The following is a 22,779-nucleotide window of genomic DNA, read 5'->3' on the forward strand; positions in this document are numbered from 1 at the left end:
AGGGGCAGAGGGAGAGAGAGAATCCTCAGGCAGACTCCCCGCTGACACAGCCTCAATCTCATGACCTGAGCTGAAACCAAGAGTGGAATGTTTAACGGATAGAGCCACCCAGGTGCCCCTAAAGCCTGTTTCCTTTTTTTTTTTTTCTTTAAAGATTTTATTTATTTATTTGACAGAGAAAGACACAGCGAGAGAGGGAACACAAGCAGGGGGAGTGGGAGAGGGAGAAGCAGGCTTCCCGCTGAGCAGGGAGCCCAATGCGGGGCTCGATCTCAGGACCCTGGGATCATGACCTGAGCTGAAGGCAGACGCTTAACAGCTGAGCCACCCAGGCGCCCCTACCTGTTTCTTATTTTTAAAGAAGCTTACAGTCTGAGTGGGTGAAATAAATAAGAAAGTAATAAACACTTCATGTTACCAGTGATCTAACAGAAGTTTATGAAGCGAATTAGAGGCATGGGGAAATGAGTGACTAAAATCTCTTAGGCAAGACCAAGGTCAGAAGGACCAAAAAGGAGGCTATTGCAATGGCTGCAGTTAGATTATGATGGCTTGAACCATAACAATGACACTGTGGATGGGGACAAGGGACAGACACCAGCTGTACTGATAACTCACTGCATAAGAGAGCATAAGGAGGACCCCAGGTTTTATTGTAGGACCCTAGTGTAGGCAACTGGAAATCAGTATTCAAAAGCAGAAGAGTTAACCACAAGAATCACTGTTTGAAGAGTTTAGATTTAGAAGTCACTTTGTGTCATGCCCACCACTGACCCCTCCTTCTCACCATTCCATCTTATCCTAGCTAGGCTTCGCTTTGGAAGACCCGCTTGTATGTGTGGTCTTAAGCCCATACTTCCATAAGGGATAATAGGTGATTCAAATCTTTGCTTCTTAACTTTGCTGTGGGATCTATAAAATATTTCCTTACTAATGAGATCCCATATTTGAAGTAAAACAAAATGTCAGATTTATCTGTGAAAGTGGTGTCGCACACATGGAAGACTACAATAAAGGCATCAGAATACTGTGGGAGTTGAAGGCACCGTACGAGAGACCTGAGGTTTCTCTCCCAAATTCGGAAGTGCCCTCAGGTGGACATCCTCCACTGTGGATTTCAGTGGGATCTGTCTGTCATCACAGTTACCTTGTGGCTGCTGAAAGTCTGGTGATTTCTTTTTTGGGTGGAAAGTTTATCCCACTCAAAGACAAATGGGCAGTGACATTTCTTCCCAACTGGAAGTATATAAGCTCAGTGTGAACAGCTGTTGGAACAACTGTGGGTGAAAATTTTGCTTGATAGGAAATAGCCTTGATGAGCACACATGGTCACACTGCCTTCAGACTATATGCCCATCTGTTCGGCTGGCTGAGCACCCACTCACTTGCTAGTCAGACTTTCGGACATACAATGCCTCAGTCAGCGAGTTCCGGTTCCTCTCCTGCCACAGCACTGCCCCCTGGATGTTAGATGCTCCTTTACCACAGGTAAGTGGCAAATGGTTGCATCAGATTTCAATAGCTCATCAAAAAATAAAAAAATAAATAAAAATAAAAATTTTACGGAAGGCATACAGTATAGAAAGCCAGAATATATTCAATCTGTTACTGGCTTTTATTTTTCTGGTTTCTTCTATTCCCTCCAAGGATGAGAGGGTCAGCATAGCATGCCATGATCATTTATATCAATCACTGCATGTTGATGCTTATTTGGTTTTCATAATGAATAATTTCCTGACAGGTTCCCCCTTTTCACAAAGAAAATCAAACAAAATACACGATAGGAGTAGGGAAACAATTTTCTTGATCATATTTTATTTTTTATTTTCTTATTATTTTTCACTTTTTGTTTCCTTGGTCTTTTATTTCTATTTCTTCTTTTTCAACCCTTTTGACCCTCTTCTTTACTTTTTTCATAACCTTACGATTCCAGTTTACTTTTCCCATCCACTGTACTGGACCCAGCCATGCTTTGTAGGTCCCTAACCTTCTTCAGTTTCCTGTGAAGCCTGCAGTCTCTCCACACTGTGTGTTCCTCTAATGATTTCCTTCTTTCTTAATTGAGTCTCCAGTTTGCCTTGTCACTGATCCCTGTTCATCTTCCAGAAGTTTGAATTCTTGATGTTCTCGGTCCTTTTGCAAGCAGTCTCCTTTTAGTTGATCACTTTCTACTAACTCAGAGAGAAACAATGGTATATTCTCTTATAATTCTTTTCTTCTATTCTTCTGATTAGCTGAGTTCCATCTGACACTCAGGATAGGGAATAAGGCTCAAAGGGAACTTAACTCTAAACAAGTAAATTTCTCTGCAGAAACACATTAATGTGCTCTCCATAAACCCATTTGCCTGAGAGGCTGGTAAATCTCTGTCATTTGGGGTCTGTGAGCATCACAGGAACCTCAGGCCAGAAATGCCAAGTTTCAGAAATTTATAACATGTAAGATGAAGTGTGAGCGTAAGGTGAGCTTATATTCATTACTGTTCTTTTCCCCTTCTTTCTGGCTGTGTGTCCACTTTCCCTTCCATCCCACACCAGGGTGGCAAAATCAAGAGATGGGGCACTTCTGAGGGACAGTGAATGTAAATATGGAACAAAAATTGTCACCTCCCTGTCTTGCGCAAACAGCAAATCACCCTGGCTTCACAGAAACTTATGTAGACTGTGTGATTGTGTTTGTTGTTGTTACAGCTTTTCAATTAAAGAAGTAGGTAGCAAAACTTAATATACTGCATTCACTGCTTCAATAAGTGCTTATCAAGTGGACAAATTTGTGAAAGGTAATGTTCTAGCCACCGGGAAAAGGTGAGCAAAACTTTAGAAATTATGTCAGAAAATGCAATTAAAGTTACATTCCTGTTTAACCAACGTATTAAGTTTAATAAATCCCTTAAATGCCAAATATTGAAAGTGTTATTATATTTAGAAATAATTAAGCCCTACTAAGAATAAAAATACTTAATTTTAAAAATTAATTATTTTAAAAATTGAGGTATAAGTGACATATAATGATTATACAAGTTTAAGGTATATGATGTATTGAATTCATACATTTATAGATTGCAATAGAATTACCACTGTATCTTTAGCTAATATCTCTATCATATCACATGATTAGCATTTCTTTTTTTGTGGTGAGAAAATTTAAGATCTAGTCTCTTCGAACTCCTGTTCGAAGTTTACAATACAGTATTATTGACTGTAATCACTGCTGTGCATTTGCTCTCAGAACTTACTTGTCTTCTAACTCCAAGTTTGTATCCTTAGACAACATCTCCCCAATTCCCCCAGTCCCCAAACCCCTGGTACCCTCTGTTCTACTCTCTGTTTCTACAAGTTCAGCTTTTTTAGTCTCCACATGTAAATGATACATTACAGTATTTGTCTTTTGCTGTCTGGCTTCTTAATGAGAATTAAGCTTACTGCCATCATGGTCCATCCATGTTGTTGCAAATAGCAGGATTTCCTTCTATTTTTATGGCTAAATAATATTCCATTACATATATTTATATACATACACACCGAAACTTCTTTATCCATTTATCTGACACTTAGGTTCCTTCCATATCTTGGTTATTGTGAATAATGCTATAATAAACACAGGAATATATATATCACCTTGTAAACCTGCTTTCATTTACTTTGGGTATATGCCAAGAAGTGGGATGGCTGGGTAATAGTCTAGTTGTATTAAAAAGTCTTAATAGTTTTGAGAGCTAACTATTGGTGCTAGGCTCAGAATAATACAATGAGGTGGGTTGCTATATTAAATACCATTTTGAAGGAAATTGGAACTCAGGAAAGTGAAGTGGCCTGCCCATGGCTAGTAAGAGATTGGGAAAGCAGTCTTGACATAGCCATGTAATTTCTATACTTTTGTTTTGGTAATATAAAGGGATTTTCTTTTTATCTAGTTTTGGTCACTCTGGGTACAGAAAAATCTTAGTCTGTGCTAATGTAAGTATTAAAATTCTATTTAAATCATTGTCATTATAATGTGAAATGGTCCCTTGATTATGTTCTACAAGATGTTGACTGCTTTAATACTTCATTTGGGAATTGCTCCAGACATCTTTCTTTCCATTGCAAATGCTCTTTTGGCAAACTGTCTGTTCCAGCAAACTTAAGAGCATTTTAAACCTATTTTAGTGAGAAGAATTTCCTTAAGATGACCTGAACTGAGAGCTAGTTCAGATAGAAAGCTGAACCCTATGACAATTCTTATAAAATTGCATTAAGTGCTATAGTCCAAGACATTCTATCTCTTTGCAGAATCTGCTGATCTAAGTTTCTTCTCTATTCCCATCCCCATATCTAGCCTAAAGAACTAATAGCTTTGTCTCGCTTAAAAGCATTCAGAGCCATCTATCACCAACATGAAAGCCTGTTTAGAATCCCCAAGATTTCTGCATTATGATAGGATTAAGTAGGTTAGACATTCAAGTTTGACATTATATATTAACATTTTGCCATTTGGCATTATTCTAGTTTATTTTATTGACAACAAGCATACCACCTAGATCAAAAAGTAAACAATTTAGATAGCATCACTATTTTGGGCACGTTATACCAAATATTGTGTCCTTTGTGAAAACACTTAAAGGAGAGAATTTGCAGTATTCATCCCATTCATGAGCATCATTTAATTTGATTTTAAATTAGTGCAAGTTATTTATATTTTTTCATCAAATATTGATGTCCTATTCTATTCATTTGGTCATTATCACATATACCCAAATGCAAGTAAATGACATGGAGAGAGAACTGTATTGATGGCAGTGGGTTATGTTTGGAATCACAGAATATGTCAAGAGGACCATGCTGGAGGGTATGGTATAGAGTATGTTGATTAACAAGTCCCAATGTGCATATAGCGTTTCATTGATTCTTTGTTCATAACAAAGTCATACCATTTTTACATCACTATTTCGCAGAACAAGGTAAAACACAAGTATGTAGTCATTAAACGATGTCAATTTATATAAAAAGCCCAAACTTCCATATTTTTTAAAGTTAGTGTCAGGCAGAGAACCCAGGTCCACATATTTTTCCAGAATGAAAACAGTACCACCTCATCTGAAATGCAGAGCATGACTCTTTATATAAGCCCTCAAACTTAATAAAAAACAACATCCTTCTGCCTATGTTATGAAGATCTCCAAAGAATTATTATATGTAATCAAACACATGATACACAAATCTTCTTTAATATAATTAATTATATGCATACATAATATATGTGCAATATATGTATGTGCAATATAAAATAATATATATGCATACATATGTGTGATAGATGTGAAATGATATATTCATAATATTTGTCTTAATGTTGCTGTGAATTTATGCTCTTTGGTAAATTCTAAAAGTTATAAAAGCTATTTTCATAATATTTATACTTGTGTACTTGTGTGTAAAATTTAATAGATGATCTCTGCAGAGATCTAATGACTTAAATTACATCTCTGTTGCCTTCAAACAAAGTAAAACTTCCAGAACAGTATTTTTAAAATGTAGGACCCCCATCCCTTCAGATTTGAAAGACCTGAAATATTTATACAGTATTTTCTGTGCATCTGATAAGTTAGAATATGGAAGTATTTGGTGTGCTTTAATATATAGCAAACAAAATATGGCAATCCTCCTATTTTCAAGCTAAAAATTGTTAGGCAGGAGCTTGTGGAAGGAACAAAATGAGTTTGAGAGAAAGGGTCACTTTGAGAGTGTGAGGTTATTAAGAAGCCGACGGGAAAAAGACAAGAGCTGAACTGTATTGATGTTACTTAGGTGACAACAGTTGGAGGTTGGCAATGTGAAGATGAGCAGGAAGATCAAGGCAAGAGGTAACATTGCTTATTTGGAATGCAAAATTGGTGGCCACCTAAACAACTGCTGGATAAATCAACATGAAAACATTCTTCCCAAGAATATAAAAGTTAGAACAAGAGGCTTTTATGAAAGGAAATGCCAATGGTTCTTCTGGATAATAAGACCTTCTGTTAAATTTCACTTCATTTAGTTTAGCTGAAGTACAGAATTTAGGGATGTCAGGTATGCCCATTCTGAATTTCTTCTGAAAACAAACTTGTGGAAAAAAACAACTGAAGAAGTATGATATCAGTGTTCAGTATACACTAAACTAGCTTCTTGCCTGGGCGGTCGGCAGAATGGTTGTCATCATTCTTGTATTTGTTTTTATATGATTAACACGTGGTTTCTGAGAATACACACATGCAAGCACACACATATCTGAGGTTTCTAGACAAAGTGCATTTTTTAAAAACGTCATAAAACAATTATTTTCTATAAAAAGAGGTAGATTGATAAGATATTTGATGTTTAAAGCCTTTTAAGTAAAATTCAACTTTACCTATTAGGTTTTCTACTTTCAAAAAACTCGAAGCAAAAACATCATCCAGATAAGTATTCTTCTGATAGCTCCACAGGGAGTAAAATACTGTATTTAATGTATGCATAAAATCACTAAGCTACAAAGTCAGTTAGTAAAATGCTTCAACACGTCTACTACTAACTGTAGAGATGGCTTCTCAGTCACTAAACCATTTTTTTTTTAATCTTAACAGTTTCAGAGGAGCTTTGGGATATCCATAGAATTTTTATTGTATTTTCTGTTTGCTAAAAATTCAACTTGCAGGGCATTCATGAATGGATCATGTAAGCTCTTAACAATTGTTATAATAATAACATGTTTCCTCCTATTAGGTATTTAGCTCAGGTCTTGTTTATTTGTTTTATTGTTACTAGCAGGGGAGACTGGTAGAGGTCAATATCCCTTGCAAACCCAGAGAATAGATGCACATTGCTTGAGGAACACTATTGTAAGCCAAGCTTGGCCTGCTTAATCAAGTATGTTAAAAAGCTGGTAACTGGCCTGCAAAAGTCTAATTAAATTATGAATACTGTCTCTTCCATACTGTTTCCATTGTTAGAGTAGCAGTGTGGCGCGGAGAAAAGTATGTAGGCTTTGGATTTAGGAAATCCTGAACTTAAAAGTAGGCAAATCAGCCTTGATGAGCCTCAATGTTTTCAGCTGTTAAATGGGGATAGGAATACCTTGTTCATGGCTTCTTTTCAATGAATTAAATGAGATAATGGATGCACAATGCTTGGCATACCAACGTGCCTGATAACTATCAGTGTACCTTATTACCTTTTAACCTGAATCATTCAAAATAAAGCAGAGGCTTGATTTTTGGTTGCATATCCCTGCCCATCTTTGTAATCCTGGAGGCTAAGCATCTTCATAAAATACTAACTACCCCCAAAACTTATGCCATAAAATTTGGATTTATTTTATGTAAGATTCCTTTATGTAGTCAAGCATGAAAGTGACAAGCGCTTTGATGGCCTTTTCCCATTTAATTCCTCAGACACAGAAACCAAAAAATTCACAACCATATTATGTTAATGATCCACAGTTTCAAAATGCCCTAGAACCACAATAAATAACCTATGACTTCGAAGCATAACCATTTTGTGACTCATTGTTCATAACCAAAGGACCTCCCTGACATTTATATACTCTGTTAAACCACCCATATCTGTGTAAAAATTTTAAAAAAGGCATTAGCAGGTATGTTTTATACTAATCAGAGCAAGGCTATTCAAGCTTATGACCCAAAGCATGTTGAAAGACTCAGTTCTTAGCACAGGCTGTCCTTCAATTATGAAGAAACCTGCCTATTACTGCACATTAATTAAGTATAAAATTATGAACTCTCTCTATATATCTGCGTCCTGACACTGCAAAAGGCATTAGTTGAAATATTATTTTTATATTCTTTAACAACTTAATACATTTAAGGGTGGCATAAATGTCTCTTGACTATTTTTTTTTCTGATAGATGCTGTCATTTAATTGCATTCAGACGTTAATGAACTATAATCATGTGACTCTTTAACCTTCTGAGGCTTGCAGCGTAAGCATCCATGAAGAGAAAATGCACCTTAGGCTTTCAGGAAGGATGGAGAGTATACATCCTCCATCAAAGCCCTCTGTTAAGGAGAGAGAGCCATAATAAGGGCAGGAATTGCATTCCAATCAGGTAGTTTTAGACTCTTAGTTCTCAAAGTTACCTGATCTTTTGAATTCATTATTAAAATACAAGGAAGCTCCAGGAGGGCTAACACCATAATCTGTTATCAGCCCACAACCTGAGTCAGCATTTGAGCGCAAGGCCGATCAGAAATACGCACTGCTAGACAGAATAGGGCATTACTACAGAAAAGTGGGAGTAAGACAAAAATATTCCTACTAACCTTCTTGAATCTGCTTCTTTGAATTTGTTCCAATTGTACCCCTGTGAAATAACAAAAATGGAAATAATTCAGTTTATAGATGATTATAGGGCTTCCCCCTCCACGAGAAACTTAAGTTGAATGACAATAATGTTAACATTGTGATATTATAAAAACTATAATTTTATTTTATTTTATTTTTTAATTTATTTATTTGACAGAGAGAGAGTGATAGTGAGAGCATGAACACAAGCAGGGTGGGGGGGGAGGGAGAAGCAGGCTTCCTGCTGAGCAGGGAGCCCAATTTGGGACTCGATTCCAGGACCCTGGGATCATGACCTGAGCCGAAGGCAGACGCTTAATGACTGAGCCACCCAGGCGCCCAAAAACTATAATTAATTTTAAATATATCTCAAATGCTGGAAAGCATTACAGATCATTAACCAATGGAGGTGTTTGTATATTAGTCAACATAAATTTGACTAGAGTCCTATCCTGCTAACATCCTTGGGAGAAATCTCAACCATCTGATAATAATAATCTATCTCTCACAGAAATGTCTTCTAGAAAAGTGAGAAACATTGCAAACTAAAAACAATGGACTACCCAATGATGGCAAGTTGAAATTAAAGGCTAATGTCAAGTTACAGAAGATACGAACAGTAATGTAATGGAAGCATAAAACAAATGGTGGTTTAAGGGGACAAAATATAGTGACAGCAGGACTCTGCTGGCTCATACCAGAAGAAAAGAAGCGATGCTCAGAGATATTGTCAGAGACTGTGGAGTGAAGCTGAGATTTTCACAGGGCACATGCTGCCTTGCCCTTTAGTAAAGAGAAAGTTGCCATGGCTATAGGTCAGTATAAATGCAATTTACAAAATAAAATCTGTATGTTCAATTAGCATCATGCTCATAGTAGAACTTCAAAACGGCAAACTAGGGTGCCTGGGTGGCTCAGTTGGTTAAGCGACTGCCTTCGGCTCAGGTCATGATCCTGGAGTCCCGGGATCGAGTCCCGCATCGGGCTCCCTGCTCGGCGGGGGGTCTGCTTCCCCCTCTGCCCTCTTCCATCTCGTGCTCTCTGTCTCTCATTCTCTTTCTCTCAAATAAATAAATAAAATCTTTAAACAAACAAACAAACAAACAAAACCGGCAAACTAAGTTTACAGGCATTTTGGCATGTTCATATACTGACATCTTGAAAATCTGCCTTAATTATGCCTCTAAGTTGTGCAGGGAAAGGAGGAAACTGAGGAAATGTGGATAAGGCGGTCGACAAGAACCCACCCCCAAATTAGAAAGCACTGAACTCCAGTGTCAACTAAAGCACCCGTCCCCAAACATCAGTATAAGCCTAGCTACCTGCTAACAATCAGCTAGAGAGCTTGTCAATTAAAATTTCTTATTTATCTAGTCTAATGAGAGATCAAATAATCTGCTTCTTCGCAAAGTTCCCGAGGACATTCTGACATACAGAGGAATTGGAACCATTAACCCAACCTTTCCAGAAGTGACCGGCCAGAGCCAGCTCTAGCTGCAGGGAGGTCTCTGCAGTTCTCTGGCTGGTTTTTCACACTTAACAGCAAGGGACTCTTGTCATTCCTCAACCTGCACATTGGGAAGCAGAAGGGACCCCAAAGCACAGATTCAAAGGCCCCTCAGAATTTGCCCTAGCACCTTCTCATCCATTAAAAACAGAAGAGAACATTTCCCTGATCTGGTATCTCCCATTTCCTGGTCCCTGAAGAAGTAGGGAAATCAAGTCCACGGTGGTGCACTTTTTGTAATTTACTCATGGATCTGAAGGCTTTCTGCTCCTACTTACACTTGCGTAAAATTCATTGGTTTTGAAAAGAAGGGGGAAAAAAGGAAGGGGAGAGATTTATTTTCAAAGATGCTCCAGAATTTAGTTAGAGGAGAATGATGATTATGAATAAAAGAACGTCCTAGAACTCCTTGTTCTTGGCAATAAGATATGATACCGTAAAGATGGTCTTTCTTTTCAGAGCCTTCAGTAAGTGTGACTGAAGAAACTCATGTGTAAGACATCCACCCTGCAAGCTGTCTTAACGTTGATAACTCTTAAATAGTTGATTTGATTGACAAAGCATGCATGTACCATTTAAATCTGTATTCCCCCACAGGATTATTCAAACTCGATTTTTAGTCTTCTTTCAAATAATGAAATAATAATGAGTTTCATTATATTTAAGAAATAACTTACGTATAGAAACATACTACATGACTAATGTCAATGTGGCCAGGGTAGAAATGTTAAGTAGAAACTACTAGATTAAGAATAATCAGTAAGGAATTGATAAGAAAGTGCATCTTATAGGATCCTCAATGGAAAAAGAAGAGGTGAGAATCTAGAAAGAGTGAGAAATTATGCGGTGAATGCAAATAGACTCTTATTTCTGGTCTAGTAATGATTCTGTTTTTTCTGGTCTAGGAATTTATTTTGAAAAAAATAAATGAGAGAATGTTCTGGCTAATCATTAACATCATCATCATAAATAGCTTTAAATCTTAGAGGCTTAAAAAAACAATGATTTATTTCTCTCTCTTACCACATGTCCTTTATGGGTGAGCTGAAACTCCCTTCAGTACTGCTCTTACTCAGGACAATAGAATATTTACTCTAGAGAGTGTTGCTGGTAATTATAACAGAGAAAAAGAGAGGGCACAGCAAATTGTGCACTAAGAGTTTCCAACCTGAAATAATAGAATTCAGCTTATGTTTCACTCATCAAAGCAACTTCAAGTTGGCCAGGAAGTATAATGTGAACCGTGTGTCCAAAAGGGAGGAAAATAAAATATTCAGTGAACAACAGTAATCACTTTAATAGTCTGCCCTCTGGTCACTAAATATTTGAGTTCCTCTCCCTCTAAAACATATACTGATTCACTTCCCAAGCAAAGTCTCATAAAGTCATAGCTCTATTTCAATGCCCATGATCTCCCAGTGATGCTAAGTGTCCTGACATGTCTTTTCCTTGTCTGGAGATCTATGCACAACAAGTCATCATCTAGCACCAAACCCCCAACTGCCAACCCCAATATGCAATGGTAGTACGGACAGATCACTATCATTATCAGGAAAGGTGATAAATGGTGAACAGTGAAGTCAATGTCTGTAGAAATTCTGAAATCATTCTGATGAAGGATAGTTGGAAGAAAGGCAGGCAGGGACAAGGCTCCCCCCCACCCCCCACCGCCCTAAGAGGAAAGCACCCTTAAAAGGATTTTACACCACTTTCCCACATGGTAGATAGATAACAAAAACCCGATTAGATGCATGGAGGGTTTTTCAGATTAAAACAGTTTACCAACAAGCCCATATAAACTCCTAGACTTAGAAACTCTGGTGGCAACCCTCTCGGGTCCCCTCCCTCTTTGGGAGCTTTGTACTATCTGTACTTTACTGTACTCTTAATAAACTTTGCTTTGCTGCCCACCACTCTTCAGCTGGTCTGCTGCCTCTTCATTCTCCGAAGCGGCGTGACCAAGAACCGGGGGCACTGAAGGAAAAGAAATCCTGTTACAATGCTAGGAATGTCATGAGGACCCTTAGGCTGGAAGAGTGGAGAATGTTGTTTAGAATGTAATTCTGGTTCCTAGAAGGGTCCCCAGCCCCGCCTAACTTTTCTCCACTGGCTCTCGGCTACTCTTCTATTTATTTTTAAATTATCCTTCTCAGTCACCTCTGAATTGGAAGTGAGACTGGGATGCTGTGTCCTCCCTGGAGGCTGAGCAACTTCCTCAGCGGGATGCCCAGCCTCCCAGAAAGTTAGGACCAAGGGTCATTTTAATCCTTTGACAGGAAAAGATTATTTTGTCCATGCTCATGATTTCTCCCACAGTACACTCTCTTAAAAGCCTAGCAGTTTTTAAAATGTTTGCCTTGGTTGGTTACATGTGCCAACAGCCACATCCAGAATTCTTTCTAGACATATTTCTTAGATTTACAATATTTGCTTCCTGCCCCCATGCTTTATCTGCCTCAACTTAATTACAAGCCTTGGGCCAATCAGGCTGAGGTGGGAGATACATACCTTTAATCTCTTTTCCCTGAGCTATTTTATTCAATTGAAAGGATTTACTGTGTGCTACCTTAATCCATTCAAAGGCTTTTAATAATGGGAATAAACAGCTTTAGCCTTGATTGGATCCTCGCCTCAAGGCTAAGTTTTGATCAGTTTTTGCTGCTCAAAGGAATTTTTTTCAACCCATGTCCCTGAATTTGGAGATTCTATTATTTTTTGTCACAGCTTTCCACTGAGTATTATTAATGATCATGGAAATATTAAGAGTTATTCTAAAGAATACCTTGGATTCTAGCCATAGAACTCCCTACCCATTTTGTATAGTAGGAGCCAACTTCCCGTTACTAATAAGGATCAGTCTCTGCTCATCTGTTTAGTAGTAAGAAGAGTTTAAAATGGCCAGAAAGCAGTCTTAGCTTCTACATCAATGGAACTATGGCTTTATCTCTTGTGGAAGGTTTTCTCTCTTGGGATTAGTACCCCTAAACCTTCCATGCCCAAGGTTGTGGGACAGGAAGCAAATATTTTCTAAATTCCTCAGTCAGAACAATGTTGCATGAAGTAGCACAATGGGGAATTCTTTAAAGGGGTCAAGATGCTAGTAGAAGCCGTGCAGACAAAAAAAAACAAATCTCTATCTGTGATATGTACCTATTCTCATGAGGACAACTTGCTGCCCTTCCATAATGGAAGGAAGCCAATGTAATCAATTTGCCACCAGATGGCTAGATAGTAACCTATCTCTCCAGATCACTCCAAGGAATGGTGCCATTCTGATGGCTTGGTGTTGACATCTACTGTTGGTAGGTAGGGCACTCAGCATCATCAATGGCTGTATCCATATCAGCCATGAAGAGGGGAATTTTATGTTGTTGAGCCTATTTACAGCCTTCATTGAGCCTCATTGCTTTCTAGAGAGAGAGGGGTTACCAGATATCACAAAATGAGTTTTGTTGGTCATCTGATTATTGAGAACATCCTCTACAGTGGATTTCCCTTATTAAGCATTGATATTACACACAGATGTCTTATACTCTATGTGTCCATTCCAAGAGACACACCCTTTGAAAGGTTGATCACCACCAATCTGATCCTTTTCAATTGGCCATACCATTATCTAATGTTCATTATTTAGTTTAAATTCATACCTCAAATTATTTCTCCTACAAAACAACATGGACAACCAGATATATGCCCCAACTTATTCCTGCTGGGAAACTTTCATTTCACCACCATCTGTCAAGGATATTTTTGAATGAGCTATGATATAATATATCCACTTCTACCCAATAACTTATGCAGATCCAGTAAAAACAAACAAACAAACAAATAAACAAAAAACCCTACCCAACTATGCCTGAATTATTTTCTTCTTCAGAAAACTGTCAAACTGAGGAATTTTCCACCAAGTTTCAGATGTGAGCTGAGGAAAAGACCACAAAGCAGCAGGAGGAGGACTGGGACAACTGAACATGCAATTTTCACTTATATTCTGGACCTGCTTGGGAATGTCTCATACAGAGCTTTTCTGTTTAGTACTGGAATGCTGATGCTTGTGCTCAGCCTTATGACTTGCTGGGGCAGATAATATCCAGCAGGGAGCCTAGTAGATATTGCTTGATCTAAATCATCCACCAAGAATCCAACATGGTGGACAAAAATCTACCAGGATCATCATAGTGGTAATTCACAACCGTTCACCCACTTCCTAGAATTGTGCCAGTTCATGAACCCAGAGTCTATTGATCAAGAGGGAAACTGTCTCCCTTTGAGGAGGGATCCCACAACACACCTCAAATACATGCTTTAAATTTTCTTCTATCCCTTCACTAGAGGGAAAATAGACATTTACCAGGGTAACTGTGAACTAGTAAGTAGTAAATACCTAGATTTGCCAAGAGTTTCTCAACACTGGCTTTGAGTTTACATTAATCCCTGATGATCAGTGCATCACAAAGCTCCACTTGTCGTAAGGGGTGGGAAGAGACTGGTGACTTCGGAAGTCAGGTGGCAAGTGCAGTTTGGGGCAGAAGTCATTGTACAGTGGGTTCTGTAAGCCCAAGGAAACACTGTATTGTTCTTCCCAGGTTCAGAATGGGGTTGGAAGAGATACACTCAGCACCTGCCAGAATTCCCACATTGTCTCCTTGTCATGTAGAGGAAAGGCTATCTTTGAAGCAATGGAAGGTTTTATTGACTCCAGGGAAAAGGGAGAAGTGGAAGAATTCGTTTTCTCAGAGTCCAATAAAAACTGAAACCATGCAATAGGGGCCAGAGCAGGGAGAGAACAAAGCATAGAGGGAGCAGAGTTCCTGCCCTCTGGACTCCTGCAGGGGTGCCTCTGATTGTGAGTGCCAACCAGAGCTAGCCAGTAATGGAGCCTGGTTAATGTAGTCTTACAGTGCTTACCTCCAAGGGCGCAGAAGAAGGTAAAGAATGATAGAAAATGGGCAGGGTTGGAAAAAGAAAATAATTAACCAAACTACCACAAGCATTTATTCCTGTCATTGAAGAAAAAAGCGGGAACAGAATTTTCTCGAACAGGTGTTTTTATCGGAGAAAGAAAGACATGTTAAATAAGTATTGTGAATGTTGACAATTAATATGGGATTTCCTGAAAGAGGCAGAAAAGGATTTATTTTTAAAAAACAAACTTAACATTAATTAAACAGAAATAAACCAACTTCGTACTATTTTAGAGATTATGTAGTCTGAGGTTAGAGCATATAAAAAGTATTCTTGGATCAAGTACTATAAAACTATGGATTGTAGCTGAACAGAGAACTTTTGCTTTCCTTTGATTTTGTTCTTAGAAACTTACTGAACACAATGAAAACTGTGTACAATATATATCAGATGTATGAGTAGCATATCTTCTTTTTAAATAGATTTATCCATTCATCAGGCCTGTAGACGGTGTGTCTTGTGTGAGTGCTTGTGTGTTTACATGAGTTTTATTTAATCATCCCTAGGTGAGGGAACTATTTTATTCTGAATTTTGCACTATGATCTGGGGACTAAATTTTAGAAAATGCTCTCCATCTCTTATTCCTCCTGATTTGCCTTGTGAAGTTTTAAAGGCACTTCTGATTTATTTTAGACAGCTTATAGAAACCTGCCCACAATTCCACTTTGGCCAAAGTTTTGATTTGAAAAATCTAATGATACAAGTTTTTGCTTGGGTATAGTGTTTTGCTCTCCTTGGTTGGACTTAGCTAGTAACTTTTAAATTAAATTTTTCTTGGTCTACTCTGTTATAAAACAGAAAAGGTAATACCCCAAGGAGAGATTCTTGCTTTTTATCAAACAGAGGAGCTACTTCTAGTTTATTTAATTTGCTTATTTTTTTTTTAATTATGGCTACCTTTTCCTTCTCTATCACAGCTCTCTTTTATTTTCTGTTTCAGTTGTGTAAGAACAAACTTGGGACGACAAAATTCTTCTAGTAAAGCAGCAGTTCCCTTTTATATCCATATCCCCTAGCATTATGCTCTTTCTTTAGTGTTCAGATTTGTAGAAGTTAAAAGGACTGGGAAGTGTGGTTTCTCAACACATAAAGTATACAAACAGCATAATAAACACTTCTGTATCTGTAAAACCACCTCAAAAATCAAGTGAGAGTAGTATAAATCATAGAGAGGTACTCTTTACATTTTTGTGATTTACAAGGCAGGGAAAGAGAATCATGGCCATGTTTTAGTCAAATGTAATCTCTGGGATTCTAAATCAAATTAAAAATAAGTGTGTTTCTAGCCAAGAAAATCTTTATATTTATCCTGTCATGGGAATCCACATTCAAGTTGTGTCTTGGTCAGAGATTGATTGGAATTAGAGCAACAGTTATACTTTGACCTAAGTGTGGGTCCCCAGATGCCCAAACAATAAACCTGACAATGTCTCCAGAACATTCTGTAGAAGTTAGGTGGTTTACTATGAAGAAGACAGAAAACATTCCAGAGTGTTCCCTTGAGTTTGGCCAAAGCTTCCTGGGGCACTGGGAGAACTCCGCATGCCTTTGCTTCTTAGTTAAAAACATATGGGGTAAGAATTTTGAGAAAAGCTTCTGGTGACAGAGCATGCAGCAAACTGAGAATTGGATTTGAAGTCAGAATATCCAGGTTTAAGTGAGGTCTTGCCCTTACCAGCTCTTCCTAAGACTGTAAGACCCACTTTCCTATGTGTGCTGGGAAAAGAGGACCTGTTTGACAGTTTGCTTATTTCTGGTTGTGCTTGAAAATAATACTGCATTTGAGAAATGCACAATAAACTGAATGCAACGCACAAGTGCTACATGTTTTTGCTCATAAACCCTGAGGAGTAAGGAAGAGCCAGATTTTGTGTGGGCAATGCTTAGCGTTTACAGACGAAGAGACAGAGGCTAAGGAGGCTGACTATATTGGTTATGGTTACACAGACAAAGAGAAAAATTAAAAACCAAAGTTCCCAGAAAGTCAGCTTTCTATAAAACTTAACGGAGATATGAGAGAATTGTAGATCAGTGTTTTTTCAACACATGGCCTGTGGGAGACCTGCCTCGGAATGTGTGGATATACGTTAAAAAGGTAAATTCATGGTCTTCGCCCAAGACTAACCAGATCAGAGTCATTGGGAATGGGCTCCTTTGGTACAAATTTCCCACGTGAATCATGTGCACTCGAGTCACTGCAAATTGCCCTTTTACAGAGACCCTCACAGTGAGGTCAGATAATGGAATATTTGCATGTCCTCTGACAGTGACTGCCTGGTTTCTCTGTCTTTTTTCAAGGAAGGTTAACGGTTGCTGCCATTTACCAGTCTGTGAGGTCATACAGGTAAAAATGTAAAAATTCAGTAATTACGCAAGGTGTGAGAAAAACCAGAGCTCCTTTGAAAAACGCGGCTCAGGGAGTAGTGGGCAGCGTGCATCACCCACTGTTCCTGCTGCAGCACGAGAATAGAAGGACCCGAGATTGACGTCCCTCAGTAGGACAGACACATGCAGCACCTGCAGGATATTTATTATATGGTATGAAGAAGACACCAGCTGTTTTAAAGTCTTGATTTATTTTCCCAAAAAACAATATGACCTTCGTCGGCCTTCTAGAAATTATGGTTGCCCTCGCAAGAGCGATGGGAGGACCTACCGTTCTGGGAGTTTGGTCTCCTGACTATATACATGCCCTGTACAGGGCAAATGATTGTTTTGTGTAGCTGTCCCAGTCAGAGCGCCTAGTGGCGCCTAGTGGCCCGCGGGGCAGAGAGGCGAGGGTGGGCAAACGAGACAATAGAGTATGACATGGGCTTGGTGTGGCTGCCAGTATGGACTCTATTCCTAAGAAGAATCTACTGACTTTCTGGCCTTGGGAGCACTGCTTAATATTCCTCAGTTTCAATTTCCTTATTAGTTAAATCGGAGACAGAAGCACATACTTTACTAGGTTCAAATGAGATTGAAATGAGCTAATGCACCTAAAGTGGCCCAACACAAAGAAATTTACACATAGTTGTTTTCTTTCCTCTCATCCCTGCTGAACACATCCATCCTTTCCTGCCCTTCACCACATCTCTCTTGTTGTTAGATTCACTTAAATTTCGCAAATGCTCATTCGGTACCAACTACACACAAACATGTATATACTGATGTGCAGCTTGAGCAACCACTGAGGAATGTCCCCAGGATGTCACACTGGGACTTCACTGTCAAGCCAGTGGTGGTAACAGTCACAAGGGAGTGAGACGCTGCTACGCATCCTACATATAGTGTTGGACAAAGTGGCTCTGCAAGGAATTATGATGCCCATCCTACAGGTGGGATCATGGCTCAGAGAGGTGATAGGCAGATGCAAGGCCAATGGCAGAGCTGGGGCTGATATTCAACTCTTCAACTCTTCAACTCTGTCGTCCTCCAAAACCTATCCTTCCACTAGACCCCATCGATGCTCAGTCTAAAACCAGACTGAACACCTTTCTTCCCCAAACCCATTCCTTTCCATTTCCTATTTCAGAAAGTGTAATCACAATTAGCCTCATCATTCAAGGGGGAAATCTGGGGATTTTCCTTAGAACAGCCTTTTTCTTCTTTCCTGCTTTCTATCTGTAGCTGCATTTTCTTCCTTTATACTCTTCATATTTTAAAAAATTTGCTCTCTCATCTTCAGGCACATGACTTCTACCCTAGGAAGTTTAAGGTCTCATTATCTCAAACTTGGATGGCAAAAGAAATCTTCTCTCTTTGTCCAGCGAGAGACTTCATGACTCTATCCATGTCAACATTTCTAGAATGCTCTTTCTAAAGCCCAGATTTGGATTTGATAATCTGTTTCCAGTGTGTCCACAGTTCCTCATGCCTGTCCAAGCAGCCTCCCTTCCTGAGATTCCCTTTTGGTAACTGCTTGCAACCTCATGTGCCATTTCCTGCTGCATGCCTGTGGTCACCGGCTTTCTCTCCCCTGTTCCCCTGGCGAAGACCGGTGGAGACTTAAGGCTCCCTCGGGGCTACATCCTCTGTGGACACTTGATTAATCTCCAGTTAGAACTCCCCGTCCCCACCCCCTGCCCCACTACAGAGAGGCCTCTATCACAGGTTGCTTGTTAAATGTCCCCCCACCTGCCCTGCTGTCCCTTTCTTGAAATCAAGGATGGGAGTTTTGCTTGTCTTTGATTTCTAGCAGCCAGTACAATGCTGGCAATCAGTACAGGCACTTACTAAATGTTTACTGAAAGCATAAATAAATGAGTGAGGGAATGGGCCCCCGTTTTATGCTGGGATTAGGTAGATGAGGGGCCAGAGGCTTCATGCAAGGTCTGTAATACAACAAAGATAAGACAAGGTCTCCGACACAGACAGCCTGTCTAGGTGATTGAAGAACAGGTCAAGTTTAATTGACGAGTTATGTCTTATCTTCCCTTTTTCTTCCCTATTATTCTGTAGAAACTAGTCTATTAACCTGAATAAATCAAATTCTGTGTAATTCTCCCTTCGTGGCTTTGAAATTGTAAATGACCCAAGCTCTGAAAGGGAACCAGATATGTCTATAAATTGTTTAGAGATATATTATCCCAGCTCCATGGATGACCTTGAGGGTATCACCCTGAATGTTTATCTCACAAAGGTCTGCCTAGAAAAATCAGCTTGGAAAATTGAGGTGGTAGCTTATTTGTCCCTTTAAAGAGTGCTCATTTTACTACCTCCATAAAGAAGGAAAATAAAAAGGAATACCAGAGGGCTCTGTCAAATGGCAGGGGAAGCCGCTGGTTTCCTTACGACGGCTTTCAGCGGAATGGGGAGGGAAGAACTGCAGGGGTTTCATCAGACAAAGTTGATTTTTCTCACACAAGAGGAGCCCTGGAGGGAGACCGGGCTCTCGAGGCAGATCCATGAAGTTATCAGTGACTCGGTTTCCCTTTTCTTCTTTCCGCACTATCATTATGGGGAGGGATTTGGTTTTTGCCTCCATGGACGTAAGGTGACTGCTCCACCTTGAGGCCCTGAATGTGCTCTACAGACACCACGGAGGGGCCGGAGCGAAGGCGGCAAGCAGCTGGCAGTGGGATGGGCTTCTTTTTCTCACTTTCCCTACCCCCAGTAGACTCGGCTGGAATATACCTCCATCACACCCACACTGACTTCAAGGAAACCTACCAGAAGCAGCTTTTTGGGCACTGGGCCTCCCTGAACAAATCATGGCTCTTCCAGGGAGGAAGAAGGGAGAAAGAAAACGCGACTCTGCTAAGACCTGGTGGCATCCTTTCCCGTTTGGGGTGCTGAAAGAAACATGAATCGCCTGGAGGCTGATTGCTCAGAGGGCTTGCATTTCAGGTGCGGAAAGTGCTTCCACAATCTTGGAGCCAGTTCCATCCACTCTGCTCTCCCGCTATAGACTTCAGCCTGGATTAATATCTATAAGCTCTTACCTGGTTTCCAGCCTCTCTGCTTGGAGTTTTTCTCATTTCAGTGCCTTCTGTGTACTCCTATGTGAGCTAACTTTCTAAAATACATACTGATTATGTCACTGCCCTCCCTCATTCCCTCCTATAAAGTGAATCTTGTTAGTATAGCAGACAACACTCCTCACTACCCTTTATTACTTGGTTCTGGCTTTTCCCGACAGCCCCATTTCTCGGGACTGCTCACCTTGCACTTTAGCTCTGGCCATAGTGGGTAAACATTCAGACTCACCGCCTGCCTAGATTTCTCTGGCCTCTGACCTTTGGGCACATGCTTCCTTCTGCTTGGGCCATTCTTCATCCCTCTCCACTTTTCTCCCATGAATTGTCCCTGAAGAGATGTGACTTCCTGCAGGAAAACTTCTCTGCTTCCTGGGTTATACCTTCCCCTTCTCCTGCACTCACACCACCACATCATTATTCCCTGTGTGAGCATCTGCATCTTCCTCCACCAGAAAGATTTGCGAAACCAGGGAAGCATTTTTCACAACTGCAATCCCACTTGCCCAGTGCTGTGACTAGCAATAAATATTTGCTTCGTGAACAGGTAAACAAATAGACATTTTCCATTGTCCTTTTCACTCCCTTTGGGGAAAGTTGGGGGAGTAGTGGTAGGTGGGCACTGGGAGAAGAGGTGACTCGATTTATCCATCATGCAGTAGCCTCACGAGCCCCTTTACTTTCTCCGCCAAAGTGAAGACTTACTGATGCTTCCTCCCCCATCACTTACATCCTCCTGGCTTTCTTCCTGGCATTTTCTGTTCAATGCTGTCCTTGATACTTATTTAAAACAATCTGACTCTTAAACAAAGTTTGGTGGAAAGAACATGGGCACACTGGATGTGATTTTTCCTAGACTGCATGTACCCCACATACAGATACAGCGCTTCCAGCTAATTTTAAGGTGGGGGGGTTGGAGTGTAGACTGTGTCTGTAAGCCCTTTCCACCCAGAGAGTGTTCTGGCAGCTCCCACAGCCATTGGGTGGAGTTCTAGTGCTGGCTCTTTTATATACGTGAGCTGCTCTTTTAACCTGTGGCTTTTTAAAGAAAAGAGAAAAGGCGGGGGGAAACTAATGATCTGCCTCTGATTACAATTCCTCACTGTTCTGGGATTTTCCCTGGGAAACAGCAATACTGCTGTGGTTGTATGTGGTTGTTTGATATATAAGAAGATGAATACCTAAGTAATTATAGAAATTTATGTTGTTGGAAGACCTGTTTGTGTAAAATACTTACACAAAATTCCTTCAAGACACAACTGTGCATTATTATTTATGAGCAATGGACTGCACCTTCGTTTAGGAACTTAAGCAAAACTTTACAAACCTTGAAAAAGAGATTCCTTCTTTTAGGACATGAACAATCTATCTGAAACTTATTTCTTCTCTTTAAAAAGACTATAATTTAGGGTTCTGGTCCAAAATGGCAGCCTAAAACTCACCTCCTCCATGGAACACACCAAATTATACCTATTAATAGAACAATTCCTCTGAAGGAAAACTAAGGGCCGAGTGAACAGCTACTGAACAACAAAGGACAGAGAGAACGGCAAGAGAACAGAAAAGAGACAGAGACATGGTTACAAAGGGAAACCCACCCCGATGCTGCCAAGGGCAGTGAGGAGGGACAGTACTGAGGGGCAGATCCCTCTGCCTTGGGCACACAAGAAAACCCATGGTTTAAAAGAGCAACTAGTTGTCTCTATAAAAGAGACAACACCAGCACCCTGGGGAACACCAGAGGAGCTGGGGTGACTCCCGCCAGATCATGACAAGTTTAAGGCTCCCTGGCCTTGCCACTTTAAAAGCACAGACAGCAGAGCAGAGTCTGGTCTGGTCACCATAACTGGCCTGCCACCTCAGCGAGCCCTGCGAAAAGCGAAGGTGGGTTTTTTTGCTTCTTTCTTTTCCTTTTTATTTTTTTTTCTTCTTCCCTCCTCCCCCGCCCCCCTTCTCTTTTCTTTAGAAAGCCAGCGCTTAAAAGAGCAACTCACAAATATAAAAGAGCCAGCGCTAGAACTCCACCAAATGGCTGTGGGAGCTGCCAGAACACTCTCTGGGTGGGAAGGGCTTACAGACACAGTCTACACTCCCCTCCGTGGTCTATGCCCCAATCCCCCCACTTTGAAAGCACAGACCAGTGTACCGTCCGGGTGCCCTAGCCACCCTGCTGCATGGGTGAGCCCGGGGCCACTGGCCTACACCAGCCCCAACCATCCCACCAAGATGGTCACAAAGCAGGGCAAAGCAGGACACCCCTGGTTAGCACTCACTACCACTCCAGCCTTCGTGCCAAGGTCACACTGGTGCAAACCACCCCAGGCCCACACCCCTTTGGCTGCAGATGGCTTGCCAGGGCACCCTGATGCAGAATGCTCCACGCTCCAGAACCTCCCAGTTGAAGTTTGCTTCAGACCCAGCCACCCTGCCAGGGTGTGCCTTGGAAACCCCCAGCCCATGCTTGCATGTTTCAGCTACAACACCGGGTAACTTCCTAGGCAAAGTGCTCTGGAACACAGCTGCCCATACCAGCCTCAGAACCATTA

The 22,779-nt window shown here is 40.3% G+C and overlaps 1 long non-coding RNA gene across 5 annotated transcripts in view; it reads right to left on the bottom strand.

Annotated features, from left to right (window-relative positions):
- The window catches only part of LOC135363709 (uncharacterized), a 308,304-nt gene that overhangs the window by 32,167 nt on the left and 253,358 nt on the right, over positions 1-22,779 (bottom strand). For all 5 annotated transcript variants that reach the window (XR_010409741.1, XR_010409740.1, XR_010409738.1 and 2 more), the window contains one exon: positions 8,280-8,320. This is a non-coding gene — a long non-coding RNA (uncharacterized LOC135363709). The remainder of the gene's footprint in view (positions 1-8,279; positions 8,321-22,779) is intronic.

This window comes from Mirounga angustirostris, unplaced genomic scaffold (genome assembly GCF_029215605.1).
Source record: "Mirounga angustirostris isolate CCGP_5_RB_7025 unplaced genomic scaffold, mMirAng1.0.hap1 SCAF_2, whole genome shotgun sequence".
NCBI lineage: Eukaryota > Metazoa > Chordata > Mammalia > Carnivora > Phocidae > Mirounga > Mirounga angustirostris.